Source organism: Lepidochelys kempii, chromosome 1, assembly GCF_965140265.1.
Source record: "Lepidochelys kempii isolate rLepKem1 chromosome 1, rLepKem1.hap2, whole genome shotgun sequence".
Lineage (NCBI taxonomy): Eukaryota > Metazoa > Chordata > Testudines > Cheloniidae > Lepidochelys > Lepidochelys kempii.
Genome location: NC_133256.1, coordinates 225,380,088 through 225,394,587, shown reverse-complemented (window position 1 = coordinate 225,394,587; position 14,500 = coordinate 225,380,088). Strand labels below are relative to the sequence as shown.

Below are 14,500 nucleotides of genomic sequence, written 5' to 3'. Positions count from 1 at the left end.
CCTGGAAAATACCAGCCCTAAACCCGTCTCATATACAGTGTTTTACTAGGTCCATAATATTTTTTCTCCATTGTTCCCTGGAGATTGTAAAGGGGAAGATGTATGGAAATGTCAAGGAAATTATTAGGGTATTTAAACTGGCAAAAATGAAAAATGCCTATGATGCCTCCACTCTAAATATCTTTTGCTGTCTTATTGTCTTTTGTTTGATTTGGTGTTATTTGTAGAAATGAGTATATATTCATTTTTCCTTCTCTGACATTCTAGAAAGAATTTGTTTCCTGGATTCAGATAAATTATGGGGCTGTGGCCTTTTTTTACATAGATGTACCACTCTTTCTGGCCAGTCCAGGGTAGTATGTGCCAATAGCTGAACAATTGATTCAAGATCCATTCTTCCCTTACACTGGACATATAGAGAAGTATGTTGTTCAGAGAGAAGAAGTCTCTGTTGGCCCAGTGATCCTCCCTGGTTCATGTCCACTTGAGTTGCACACTACTTTTGCACTCCCCCAACTCAGTTTGCATTAAGTAAACTTCAGTAACTTGTCTTCTCCTACTGCTTTTCTGTGTATATATGAGTAGGGTCACCAACTCATACATTCGTGATGGTGAGGAAGGCTGGGAGAGAGAACAATTGGTTCTCAGCCTGCTTCTTTTTCTCCTTCTTCCCTTTGGAGGGATGGGTAGCTTTCTTGCCTCCTGTGATTGCTGTACCTCTCTCCTCTTGTGGAGGGAGTGGAATTAGTGCCACCAATGGTTTCTCTTCAAACACCTGCATTGGGTTGGAAAGGAGCAGTGGACCCCAGGCAACCTTTCCCACAAGACTACCATGATGTAAGGTCAATACAAATTATTTCAGTTCCCTGTTGGTGATTCCTTGCCCACTTCCACCACTGTTCTATCCCTTGCTGGGCTAGGGAAAGATTAGTGAGACTCTCAGGGATTCTTTGTGGAGGGAGCAGAACCAGAGCCCCCATTCTTGTGTGGAGTAGAGGAGGAGCTAGGGAGGGGAGAACCCTCCACAGAATATGGAAGGGAGGCATTGGGAGAACGTGGGAGATGAACCTCCAACCATTTCATGGAGCCAGGGAGAGAGCCAGGGAATACTCCATTCCACACCCGACCACTTCACAGGCCATGGAGCGAAGAGCAGAACTGGGGGAAGGTGGAGTGGGACATGAAACAGTGGGAGACAAAACCTGATAGGGCAGGACAGAGGTCCATAGACCTGTCCAAGGTAGTAGAGAGCGATAAGACCAAAGGGTTGATCCCTGGGAAAGCACTTTTCACCTAAAACCCCTTCAGAGGAACAGGGAGAACAGTGTGCATAGAGAAGCAGAGAGGTCCATCCTTCCCTACCCCTTAATAGGATAAGGAAAGGAGGGAGTCTTTTTTTGCAATCTTCTGTAGTGGCTGAGAGTGTTACTGCACTCATTGCAAAAAGCGTTGTGAACACTGGGAGGACTATCACTCTAGGGTGGCATGATGCTTGTTGCTTCCAGGAATGTGCTGTTATGTTCATGCGCTACCCTGCTGCTGTTTCGATCACAAGAAACAGCAGTGAGATGTCATCATCCAAAAAATCCAGAAAACTGACTTGCTGGAAAAATGAGGCTGAAATACTTAATCTGTGAAACCATATTTATAAGCCCTTGAAATTTAGAGGAATAAACTACTTTGTGGTTTATTAACCTCAATACACATATCAGCATATGGGTTTGCAGAATGAGGAGTTCCAATTTTAAATAAAATTGGTATACTAACCCTGAGAGAGACACTGCTAAATACTATATAACATTGACTAATCTGAAAACTGTGTTCTTACACACACACGTGTGTGTGTGTGCGTGTGCGTAAAAATGTGGTGATCAGAGGTTAAGTACTGTACTTGAATTAGCCTATGACAGGATTTGCCCATGAAAATTAATGAGAGATGAGAAAGTGTCTTACCCTTATGCTCAATTAAATTTGTTAGCCTCTAAGGTGCCACAAGTACTCCTTTTCTTTTTGCGGATACAGACTACACGGCTGCTACTCTGAAACCTGACAGAAGTAGAATGTGTTTACAAAATCCAGCATTTATGGTGCACACTTCTACTTAATGTTTATGAAGAGACGGTCTGTTAAACTGGGTAGAATTTTTAGTTGGATTAAACATAAACCTAAATCAGTTTGTCATACTACTATTTAGGTTTTCTCCATTTTTATTACCACATTTACTAATCATCAAATGTATGTTTCTCCCTGTGGGCTGTCTTGTCATATTTCATAACTGCAGTGATGTCCTGGGACCAGATTTACAAAGGTATTTGAGGGCCTGAAGATGCAGATAGGTGCCCAGTGGGATTTTCAAAGGTTAGCAGTTTTGGCACCTAAATCCATAAAAATATATTTTTGCAATTGAAAATCCTATTCAGGTGCCTCTCTGCATCTTTAAGGTGCCTAAATGCCTTCTGAAAATCTGGCCTTAGATGTTTCTTTTAGCAGCATCTCCTTCAGAATCTTGATAAAATGTAAGCACGGAATCTAAGGGCTTGTCTACACAAATTGGGATATGAATTTACTGTCTGTGTGGAGCCTATTGACTAGCACTAAAAGTTCCCTAGTGCACTTTGATATAACCTACTTTAGAATGGGAGTAAATTAAAGCACACTAGGGAACGTTTAGTGTGCCAGTACGGTCCACCAGGATTACGACTGTGCGGTATGCTAGTGCACTCTAGATTTACACCTCAGCTTGCTGCAAATGAAGTTTTTGTGTAGACAAGCCCTCAGACCTTGGATGAAGAATTCAATATAATGAATGCTTTTCTCTTGAGTTGATTCCACTGTGAAAACCCGCCTCAAACTGTATCATGTAGCTTAAATGAATTTTAGGAACCGAAAAAGTCTGTTTTAAATAATCAGCCTTAAGATGTATGTTTTCACTCAAATTTCATCCAGTGGTATCTATTTTAAGTCGTTCAGTGTGGTATGGCAATATTAGTAGGAAAGTTCAGAATGTGGTTGGTTTGCGGGTATGGAGGAAAAAGTTTGTTTTAATGATGTATTAATGAATAAAGCAGCAAAAAGAGGCAATGCCATGTTAAGTGCTGTGTGTTCTTAAACCCTGGCTAGATTAAATCCAGACTTGCTTTGCATCTTCTCAGCTATGTGAATATTAACACTTCCCCTTTTTTTAAGTATGTGGTACTATTTACATAGGGGCCATGGTAAGATTCCACAGGCATAATTTAGATGAAAGCATTGTCTCTTTCTGAAGTATCACCAGTTTACCCTGTGAGTTGGCAAATATCCAGGATCTTTAAGGAGCAGTATTTTCCAATTTCTTTTCTTGAGTAGAAACAGCATAGCAATATTCTTCTGCATTTTAATCTGCCCCTCACACCGAGCAGATAGATACAACCTGTGGAGAAAATAGTATCTGCCTAGTCACGCTCTTTGTTCTCTTAGATGTACATCATCACACAGATTATGAAGATAGCCAGGATAGTCTAGAAAAGCTCTGGTGATCTTGAGTCTGTTTGTCAGAAAACTCATTCTCCAAAGATCCACGGAATCTTGTTTGCAAAAGTTCTTAAAATAGAAATATCTGGCTAGTTCATACACATAGCTGTTGGAGATGGTGAAGACCTATTGGGCTACCCAACCCCACTCATTGCCTATCTATCCCTCTAAGAATTTCTTAGCATCTTGTCCCGTCTAGTTTTTAAAAATGTATAGCTATTGAAGTGACTTTCATGACTTTCCTTCAGAGACCTTTCCACAGATTCCTAAATAAATGTTGCAAACTTTCCCCTTTAAGTTCATGCTATTAGTTGTAGTTAGACTTCTATACCCCAGTTCCTCTCCTCCTACATTTAGTGAAGTGTGTAATGGAGTCCTAACAGTTTGCTGTGCACTGTGCAGAACTTGGAGCAAGGCAGGGTGCCTGCTCTGAGGAGGCTAAACACTAAGAAGACACTCAGGGAATTTAAAAACTAGATGAACACAATGCATTGATGCACAGTTGTGCTACAATATTTTTGTATTTTGCTTCGTTTGTTGCTTTCATGATCCATAGCACTTCAGCTGTTGGATTTAAGGCTGATAGGTGTCATAGTTGAAGTATTTTAAAGTAACAAATGTTAAGATGGCAGCTCCCATTGAAAGAGAGAATTGCAAATTAAATTGAGTAGAGATAATGAAACCATGGCAGGGATGTTGCATTTAGTTAACCAAGGCTTTAATCACTGGAGTTCTAGTACAGAAAGTTACTCTTGGTGGTTCCCACCTCCCCTTCCTCCCCCAGTATGCTATATTTATCAGCTCCTTCTGAATCCAGGGAGTTGCCTATAGGGGAGATGAGCATACTCGTTCTGGCTTGGAGGACTGCTACAGCTTTGGATGACTAAAGATTCTGGAAGAGGAGGGAACCTTTGTTGCTACTGTGCTCCCTTCCTCTGGCATGAGAGACTATAGTTAATAGGAAGTGGAGATCCTTACAGCCAGTGCTTGGAAGAGGAGGTAACTTACCAGTAACTGTAGTTGTCTCAGTAGATAGTATGGATGAATCTCTATTTCTGCAGTGCATGTGCTCTTGGTGCCCAAACTGGTAACTGTCTGTATAGTAAAGTCACATCTGCGGACATCAGATTGAACATCTTGAGTAAGGGTATATAAGGAGTAAGGGCCCAAGGACATTGTCTGAAGAAAGGTTTTTTGTGTGCCTTCCCCCCCCCCCCCCCCGTCTTGCCACCATAAGCTTTGAAAAACATAAGAAATATGTGGATTTAAAAAAAAAAATCTTACAGGCAATAGTGAAAGGCCCTTTAACATCTCTACAGAGTGGATTGGCTTTGTCTGGTGATGTCTGAGATCTAGGGGAAAACTAAGGAGACAGTCAGACTGATTTAGATGGAGGACCAAAGTTACTTTGGCTAGGAATGTAGGATGTGGGTGCAGTGCTTCCTGATATTTATGAAATGCCATATAAGAAGGGGTCTGTTATCAGGGTGTGCATTTCATTGACTCTTCAGGCTGATGTGATTTGTCACTTTGATTGCTGTCTTCTATGAAAGATAAAATGAGGCATGCTCCAAGAGGTTCAAAGGTTGACTCCATGGAAGCATAAGATTTAAGACCAACACAGGGCAGGTTAAGTGAGAAAATTCATAGTAGACTTTTAACAGACACAAACAACAAAAAATATCCCCATCCCAACAACCTCTTTACTATTGTGTGTGGAAAAACTGAGAACTGAATAGGACAACAGGCTGATCTAGCTGCCAGATGAACTTTCATAGATTCCAAGGCCAGAAGGAACCATTGTGATCATCTAGTCTGACCTCGTAAATAAAACAGGCCATAGAACTTCCTCAAAATAATTCTTAGGGCATATCTTTTAGAAAAACTATCTTGATTTAAAAATTGCCAGTGACAGAGAACTTAATTGAACTTGAGGCAGACCCAGTCTCTTTAACAGCTCTGAAATAGTTCAGTACATTAGTGAATGAATATACCAGACACAGTAAAAGATCCTTGTTAGAAGCCCAAGTAGAAAATCTTTTTTCTCTTTGTAGCATATGCTTCCTCCCCCATAACAGGGTTTATGGTTTTCCAGCAAAATTCAGTGGACTGGGCAAGGGAATGAGAGTTCATCAAGGCCGTTGTATTGCAAGCTTCCAGAATCTGAAATCTGGATTGAGTATCTGTCTCTGATGAGATCTGGAAACAACTGATGCATGAATTTGAGGACTTGATGAGTACCAGAACTGGCAAGCCCTTACTGAAAGTATTAGCACTGTATGGGATTTGTCTACTTTCTCTTTGACCCTTGAAAGTAACAGACATGGAGTTGTTTTGTAAACAGATCCACTGGATGTGTCCATCGCTACAAACAATTTTAAGGCCTAAAATTTTGCAGAATTCATGAAAGATTGCAGTCACCCAATAGGAGCTGCTGGGGGCTCTGCACTTCTGAAAATCAGGCTACTTAAGTGCCTAAATATGGATTTAGGGGCTTTACTTCAGGTGCCTATTTTTTTTTTTTTTTTTAAATCTTGTTCTTTTCCCCCTTGCTAATTATTTGGAATGGTTGGTGGTTCAATGTATTTTAGTTGTCTGGGAAGAGGAATTTCAAGTGGGCTATGTAAATCTGAGTTGAAGTAGTCTTCAACACATGAAGTAAAAATTGAAGAAGAAGCTAGTTGCTTAGTTATATTCTGTGTTTCTGTTCAATATCATCCAAGTTCTTTTTCTGCTCTTCAGAAATGTTTGTATTCTGATTTCATTGATTTGTTATAGTAATACACTCATTCTCTCTCCTGCTTTCCTGAGATTAACTCTAGCTCTGTGTGGGGAAATATGTATTTTAAAGTATTGTGAAAAAACTGTCAAATTTACTAGAGAACAGAATAGAATAGTGAGAATCTAGCACTAGCCCAATGTGTTTAAGAAATCATTGTTAGCTTTTGTTGCCTTAAACTGAGATCTGGGTTTTGCTCTCTCTGGGTCATCTGCAAGTATCTCCACATGTGACTATTTGGGTTTAAATATTTGATTGTAGTGCAAGTATAGTAAAGGAGGATGCGATTGTAAATTATACGTCCTGGAGCCTCTCAAATTCAATGACTACAGAATTCTATTTATTTAAGAACTTAAGCAAAATTGTCCTCCTAAGGTTGCTAGTTTGTCCCTTCTCACAGAAATTCCTCCTATATATTATTATTATTTATTAATCTCTATGAAGGGTCGTGGAGAAGAGAAGCACTGGGGTTTTTGTTTTGTTTGTGAGCAAATCCTTTAAGCTGTTAAATTGCACATTTATTGTTTGAGTTACAAAAGTTTTATCGTGATTTCCATTGCCTGGAGAGAGAGATGATGGATGTGTTATAAAACATTTACCATTCTACTTGTCTTGCAGTGTCAAATCTCCTGAATTGTTAGCAACTGAGTGAATCAGCTTTAAGTGTGTCTATAGTAGTTTTGTATTCAGGGGTTCGGAAGTCGGGGGGAGAGGTTACTGACTGACCCACAGCTCAGTGGATTAGATTCGCAATGAATAATCCCAAAAGGGGAGTTTGATGATTTCCACAAGTGGAAGGAGAATATTTTAAACTTCTTTCCATTTTATTTTTGTATTTGGGGTTTCCTTTTGCCTATTGGTAGCACAGCTAAGTTACTTAGAACCTATGTAAACCAGATTTTTTTAAACAGACTTTTTAGTCATGTAATAAAGCGACAGCCTTAATCTTAAGAATTGCCTACTTTAACGTGTGATTTTTGCTTGGTCTATCTAGACTTTTTGGACAGGAGATTGTGCCAGTACTTTTATTACCACTGTTAAAGCAAAAACTATAATTATATTGTCAAAATAATATTTATAGTATTATTTTCAGAGAATAATTGTGGGAATGTGATGAATATATTATACTCATCAAAATTTTATGTAAACATCATGAGTTTTTTTTAATTTGAGCTGTTGGTATTGTGTTTGGACTTCATGCTTTTCCAATCTGTAAAAATAATATTGGGATTTTCTTGGTCTTTGTAGCATTTGCAATTTATATCCTTTAAAGATCAGTTGATTAAACTATCTGGTCGAAGTAAACTTTTACAGGTGAGTCGCATCATACACACATTTAACTTACACAAATTCAACTATATGCGCTTGGCAAAAAAAAAGAAAAATAACAAGATACCTGTAAATAGTGCGGGCAATTCCGCCCACCATTCCACTCAATGAGCATATGCCCCGGAGTGAGTGTGAGATGCGAGATGTGAATCTGCTGTTCCCTCAGTCGGTCTCAGTTCCTGCGTGTCTCTCATAGTGTGAGCATCTCACCGCACTGACTGTGATTCTAGTGTTTAAAGATACTATACGTATTTTTCGTACAACATGGCCCTTAAACGCAAGCCAACTACTTCAACTGGTGCTCAACTGAAGAACCAGTGATCTGTTCCAATGCTGGAGGAAAAACTGGCTGTGTTGGACTTATTGAGAGACGGTATGTCGGTCTCCAACATGGCGCGTAAATATGGCTGCAACGAATCTAGCATCTGTGCTATGAAGATTTGAGAGAGAGAAATTCGTCAAGCCATGTCATCAAGTGCTCCAATAACTGCTAAGATGACGAGGTGTGTGTGTGATAAGACTTTAGTGAAGACTGAAAAGGCATTAAACTTATGGCTGGAAGACATTAACCGTAAACGTGTGCCTATCGATGGCAACACGTTGCGAGAAAAGGCTCTTTGCCTCTATGCGCTGTTCAAACCTCACGCAGAAGAGGGACAGCCTTCTGATGAGAAGGACTTCAAAGCCAGCCAAAGTTGGCTTAACAGTTTTAGGAACCGCTTTAACCTCAAAAATGTGCAGACTGCTGGTGAAGCTGCATCTGCCAATAAAAAGACAGCAAAAGCCTTCCCTGAACAATTAAAGAAAATCATAGAAGAAAAGGGCTATTTTCCGGAACAAATTTTTAATGCTGGCGAGACGGGCTCTTCTGGAAAAAAAATGCCCAACCGCACTTACACTTCGAAAGCAGAAAGACAAGCCCCTGGCTTCAAAGCAACTAAAGACCGTGTGACTGTGTTGTTTTGTGGCAATGCTGCTGAGCATTTAATAAAGCTGGGCTTGCTCTACAGGGCTGCAAATGCCCGTGCCCTAAAAGTCAAGAACAAAAATCTCCTGCCTGTGTTCTGGCAATCAAATAAAAAGGCTTGGGTGACGGCAGCATTATTTCTGGATTGGTTCCACAAGTGTTTCATTCTGTAGGTCAAGCAGTACCTTGAAGAGAAAGGACTTGACTTTAAAGTGTTGCTGATCGTAGACAATGCTCCTGGCCACACTGCGGCACTCCGGTTTGTGCATAACGATGTAGAAGTAGTCTTTCTCCCCCCCAATACCACCTCCAACCTCTCGATCAAGGCGTGATTTACTGTTTCAAGCCACGTACATGAGGCTTACGTTCTCACGGATACGTAGCACCATGGATGCTGATCCCAATCTTAATGTGATGAAGTGTTGGAAGTCCTTCAACATTGCATCACTTATATTAAACAGGCAATGGATGTAGTCAAGCCTGAAACAGTCAATGCATGTTGGTGAAACCTATGGAAAGAATGTGTGAATGATTTTAAGGGTTTCCCGACCATTGACAAAGAAGTGAAACACATTGTTCAGGTGGCCAGGCAAGTGGGTGGTGATGGCTTTGTCAACATCCTTGAGGAAGAAATTGAAGAATTAAGTGAGAGCCATAGAGAAACATTGACTAACAAAGAGTTAGAGGAACTGATAAAATAGTCTACAGAAGATGACGACGATGAACAGGAAGAGCCAGCAAGTTGGAATCTTCATAAATTTGCTGAAGTGTTCCAAGCAGCAAAACACTGGAATGATTTAATTTCTGAATACGATCCCTCTATGGAATGAAGCCTCAAAATCACATGTAGTATTATGGACGATTTGAGACCGTATCGAGAAATGTTTGAACAGCTCAAGAGACAACAGCGACAGTTGCCGAACACCATATTTTTCAAGGAAAAACAACCAGCAGCAGATGAGCCTACACAATCAACTTGTTGAGCTGAACCAGAGCCAACCACTTAGTCTACGACTTGCTCTGTCACCCAAGCTCTCCGTCACATCCGTCTTCTGGATCGACATCAAGTCCTGACGACCCCCTGTAATTAAAAATACAGTACTGTAAAATTATATTTTTCATTTGTACTCTTTATGATATACTGTTACTGTATACATTGTACAGTAATATGTATAAATGCATAGGGTTGTATACACACAACCATGTACAGTATACTGTATTTTATGGCCAATTCAAGGGTAATTTTGACTATATGCGATTTTTCACCTTACGCTCTGATTTTAGAACCTAACCCCCACGTGAGATGTGACTCCACTGTATTGACATTTTAGTTTCATATTTCCACAGTTGTACTACTTACAAAAAACCTTTCTCTTTAAAGCATTTCCTCCTCCTAATTATGGTATTATGATTCAGCACATTATTTATAACTTACTTGCTTGATAGATGGATAGGGTGACCATATTTCCCTATGCTGAATACCGGACACCTGGTAAAATTACTCGTATTCAAGCGAGTTCAACAGCACTCAGTCATACAAATGTTCAAATTAACATCCAGTTTACTGAGCTCCTGTTAAAAAAGAAATACTGCGTAGTTTTTATTTACCTTCTTATCTTTAAGGCTTTAGGGTTCACTTGGGGAAGGGTGACATGCACATCCCTACCCTCCACACACACACACACTCCCGTATACCTCTCACACGGGGTGTGTGTGCGTGCGCGACCGACCGACCTGACCCTACCTGCCTGGCAGGGCGCCCGGGACAGACCCGTCTCTCCTGGTATCTGGCAGTGAGGCAACATGTGGGAGGGGAGGGGCATGCAGGGTCACACGCCCCCCCCCCCCCTTTCCCCAGGGTTCACACCAGAATGTGGCCAGCAGCAGCCTTTTGGCACTGTGTGGGAGGGAAGGGACTGGAGTTGCTTCCAGCACCTCCATACTGCTCCCGTGTACCTGGAAGCAGCTTGTCCCTTCCTGCCCGCACAGTGTCGAAAGGCAGCTAACACCTCAAGGCTGCTGATGGCCATCGACATAACCCAGCCGTCTCCTGTCCTCTGGCTACAGCGTGGGCAGGAAGGAGTTAAGCCCTAAGGATGTATTGTGCACCAGGGCCAAGGGAATCTGACCCCAGGGGCTTCAGCAAACCTGGCCAGAGAGGTGGCTCAGGAGGGGAGGGTGGCTAAGGGATGGAGCAGCCCCGCGCTCCCTGGGGGCAGCACCCAGGACTGGGCTGTGTGTGAAGAGGGTACAAAGCCCCTGCCCGGGGGGCTGCTGGGGAACCTGCATTTTTGGGACATGAGCAGGCTGGAAATTGCTTCTGCCGCCACTCCAACGCTTAGCTGAGGGGTGGAGAGGCTTCCTCACGCCAGCGTTGTGCAGGGCTTTGGCACGTACAGGGCTTGGCTCTTCCTGGACAGTGCCCTGGGCCGGAGGGTCTTGGGCTTTCCTGGGATGCACAGTGTCCCAGCAAGAGGCAGTGGGGGAAGGAAGGAGCCTGATAACCAGGCTGCTTGTGAGTTCAGCACTCCGACCAGGGCCTGGTTCTCTGCACAGTGCTGGAAATGGGACGCACCCTGCCGGGGGGATATGGAGGGGCAGCAGTGGGGCTGTGGGGTGAGGGGGGGCGTGAAGGGGCAAAGCAAGGAGAGGACAGTGAGAGGGGAAGGACGTAAAAGGCCGATGGGTGGAAAGCAGGGGTGACATGTAACTGGCTGGCACCTGCCTGTGCTCGCCAACCGCTGCAGCTCTCAGCCAGTACCAGACAGAAACAGGCCCGGGCCCTGCTGGCCAAGAGCTGGCATGCACCGAGGCTGCTCTGACAGACCAGCAGAGGGAGCGGCCTGCCCCATGCACTGCATCTGTGCCCCACCACCAGCCTTGCACACCCACCCCCATCGTTGGCCACTGGACTGCCCCTCTCACCACTGGTGGGCAGTTGGCTGGTGAGCAGGGATCTGGTTTTGCCCGTTGGTAAGAAAAAGTCTGGACAGCTGCAGGAGGGCTTAAATATGGGACTGTCCCTTTAAAATATGGGACGTCTGGTCACCCTATTGATGATTAGTTAATCTGTTCATTCTTAGAACCATTGTATAAGTTTTTGTGCTGGTGTACTGAAATATAAATTGAAAGTAAATTTTAGTGCCCTTTAGAGATGCCGGATTAGCAGCTTCTGGGTGCACCTGCAGTAAAAAATCTTGTACCTGTTCTCCAGCAAAAGTACAACTGCAGCTGAGCTAACAATGGTGTAAGTACTGCTGCAGACAAGGCTTGGGCATTTTTACTGTTGGCTCATGATAATTTAGCAGGTTTTCATAACCACAGTAAAAATACTTCAGCCTTGGTTACACTACTGCTTCCACTGTTGCCAGCACTAGAGCAGCTGCACTGTCTGTAGGAAAATGGGGGCAAACTTTTCTGGAGACTGAAATCTTTTGTTTATCCACAGAACATTTACAGCAAGGACTACAGCAGTGCAAGCTTCTCTGCAATTAAGTGTCTGAATCCTGATCGTCAAGGACCATCTTTAGGGATGAGTTTAGTTTTCATGTTCATTCACAACCTGATCCAAAGCCCACTAACATCAGTGGAAGACTCCAGTTGATGTCAGTGGGTGTTGGATGAGGCCCTTAAACCTTGGCCTCTCTTCTGAGGTTGCAAAGTGCAGGTGAGGGGACAGTTCTGATGCCCACTTCAGTTTTCACAAAAGAACTGGACTGATGCCATCAGCACATGACAATGTATGGATTTATCTAAACTCTGGGCTTCTGCAAATTGAGTGTTGCTGCTCCATCCAAAGCGCTTCTGCTTCAGGTCCTGGCTAGATGACTACAGTGGTTTCAACAGAGTGGGTAATATTCTCAAATCAGTTGTTTTCAACCTGTGGTCCGCGGACTCCTGGGGCGGTCTAAGATCCCCACAGGGGTCTGCACCTATTTTGACATTTTTTAGAAGTCCACAAATGAAAAAAGGTTGAAAACCACTGTGTGGTGGTGGCATGTGCAGGCACAGCTAACCATGCTTCATTGCTCTTTCCTTGCCTGGAAAAAAGATTTTGACATGATCATGCCTTGCAATGTTAGTGTAGTAGATTAAGCTTTATGTAATGCAGTGACAGTCATCTTGACTAGATGCCAAGATTATTGTTTTAAGTCTGATGCATCTCTGTTAACACACATGGCTTGGCTTTATACTCCACAGAGCGAATATGGAAACTTTATTCAAGCCTGACCTTTTTCTTATTTTTCTCATTTCACAACAGCTGGATCAGAGTAAATATTAGAGGGTAAGAAGCTCATATGCACTAGAGCAGTGGTTCTCAACTAGGGGTTTGGGGCCCCGGGGGGGGGCTGCAAGCAGGTTTCAGGGGGTCCGCCAAGCAGGGCTGGCATTAGATTTGCTGGGGCCCAGGGAGAAAGCTGAAGCCTCACCACATGGGGTAAAGCCTGGGGCCCCGAGCCCCGCCATCCGGGGCTAAAGCTGAAGCGTCAGCAACTTAGTTTCACGAGGCCCCCTGTGACATGGGGCCCTGGGCAGTTGCCCTGTTTGCTACCCCCTAATGCTGTCTCCGTTTTTCTGCCTGTAGAAAGCCAATTGTGGTACAGATGGGCCATGGAGATTTTATAGCATGTTGGGGGAGCTCTCAGAAAGAAAAAGGTTGAGAATGGAAGAGAAGGGTAGGTTAGGGGTGTGTGGGGTGAGAGGATTCCTATGAGTTGCTGCTTGAATGAGAAGTTATCTGTGTTTGTGCACAAGTGGGAGATTCTGTATTTTTTGGTTGTGTTGTATGAGTCAGGATGACAGACAGTGAAACTCCACTCATTTTTCATTCTGATTATTAGTTCATGAACATTAGGCCAAATCTTGCCCAGATAGATACACCTGCGTGACCCTCATTGACTTCAGTGGATTTGCATGGGGGTAGCAGCAAGCAGACTTTGGGACAGTGCCTTTAAAACCTAGTGTGGTGTCGTCATACCGGATGACAAATTAACAATTTACTGTACATCTTGGAATATTTTAATCTCAGAATTACGTCAGTTTCTGTGATACTTAGGAAAATTATTTTTGATTTCTGCACCAGAAGGCAGTGAGGCTTTGAGCTGAGTTAATGTAAATCTTCATCCTGCCCTCTGGGGAGGGGAAAAATTAAATTGAATTTATACTTTATGGTTGCAGCAATAAATAGATTGGTGGGATCCATTACGAGGGTTCCCCTCTGCTTGTCAGTGTTGCTGCTTTTAGGCAACCCGTGTATCTGTGTGCAAGATCATGGAAAACAGAACAATTTGGAGGCTTTCTAGCATGAACTGCCAAGATCTTGTTGATTTGTGACACATGCATGGTGCAGTCTCTTTATCATGAAAGTTGAACTTACAAATGTAGAATTATTTGTTTTTAGTGCAATTATGTTAAAAATATGTAAAACTGTAGAGCCTGCAAGTCCCCTCAGTCCTTGCTATGGATATGGAAAGATTTTGCCTCAGGATTTTAGCATTCAATAGGGAAATGAGTTATGTAGGAGGCTTTTTTATTTTTTTTCCTTGCTGCTTGGTTAGCCTTTATTATGTGTACTATATTGTGGGTGTCTCCTTTAGAGGAGTCTTAGCTTATTAAAGGGGGTAAGATTTTTTTTTTAATCACAAAGTCATTATTCTGGAGATGGGAGGGGTGTGGGTTGTGCAGGAAAAGGGTGAAGTCTTGATGCTGCTCCTGTTGGGTTGAGTTTCTGAGCTCACCAGGCTCGCCTCCTGTCTGAAGAGGAAGAGAGTTTCATCTTCGAAATCTGCATTCAGTATTGCGGGAGGACAAAGGATGGGGAAGCAAGCAATGACTTGTGTGGGAGGTGTCTTGGTGCTGCTTCTGGAAGGGTGGTTTTTGGTATTGGGCTTGCCAGGCTTATCTCCTTTTACTGA

General features: G+C 42.8%; 1 protein-coding gene across 12 annotated transcripts in view; it reads left to right on the top strand.

The window, feature by feature from the left end:
• Window positions 1-14,500, top strand: part of ATXN10 (ataxin 10) — a 338,101-nt gene that overhangs the window by 16,746 nt on the left and 306,855 nt on the right. The window lies entirely within an intron of this gene.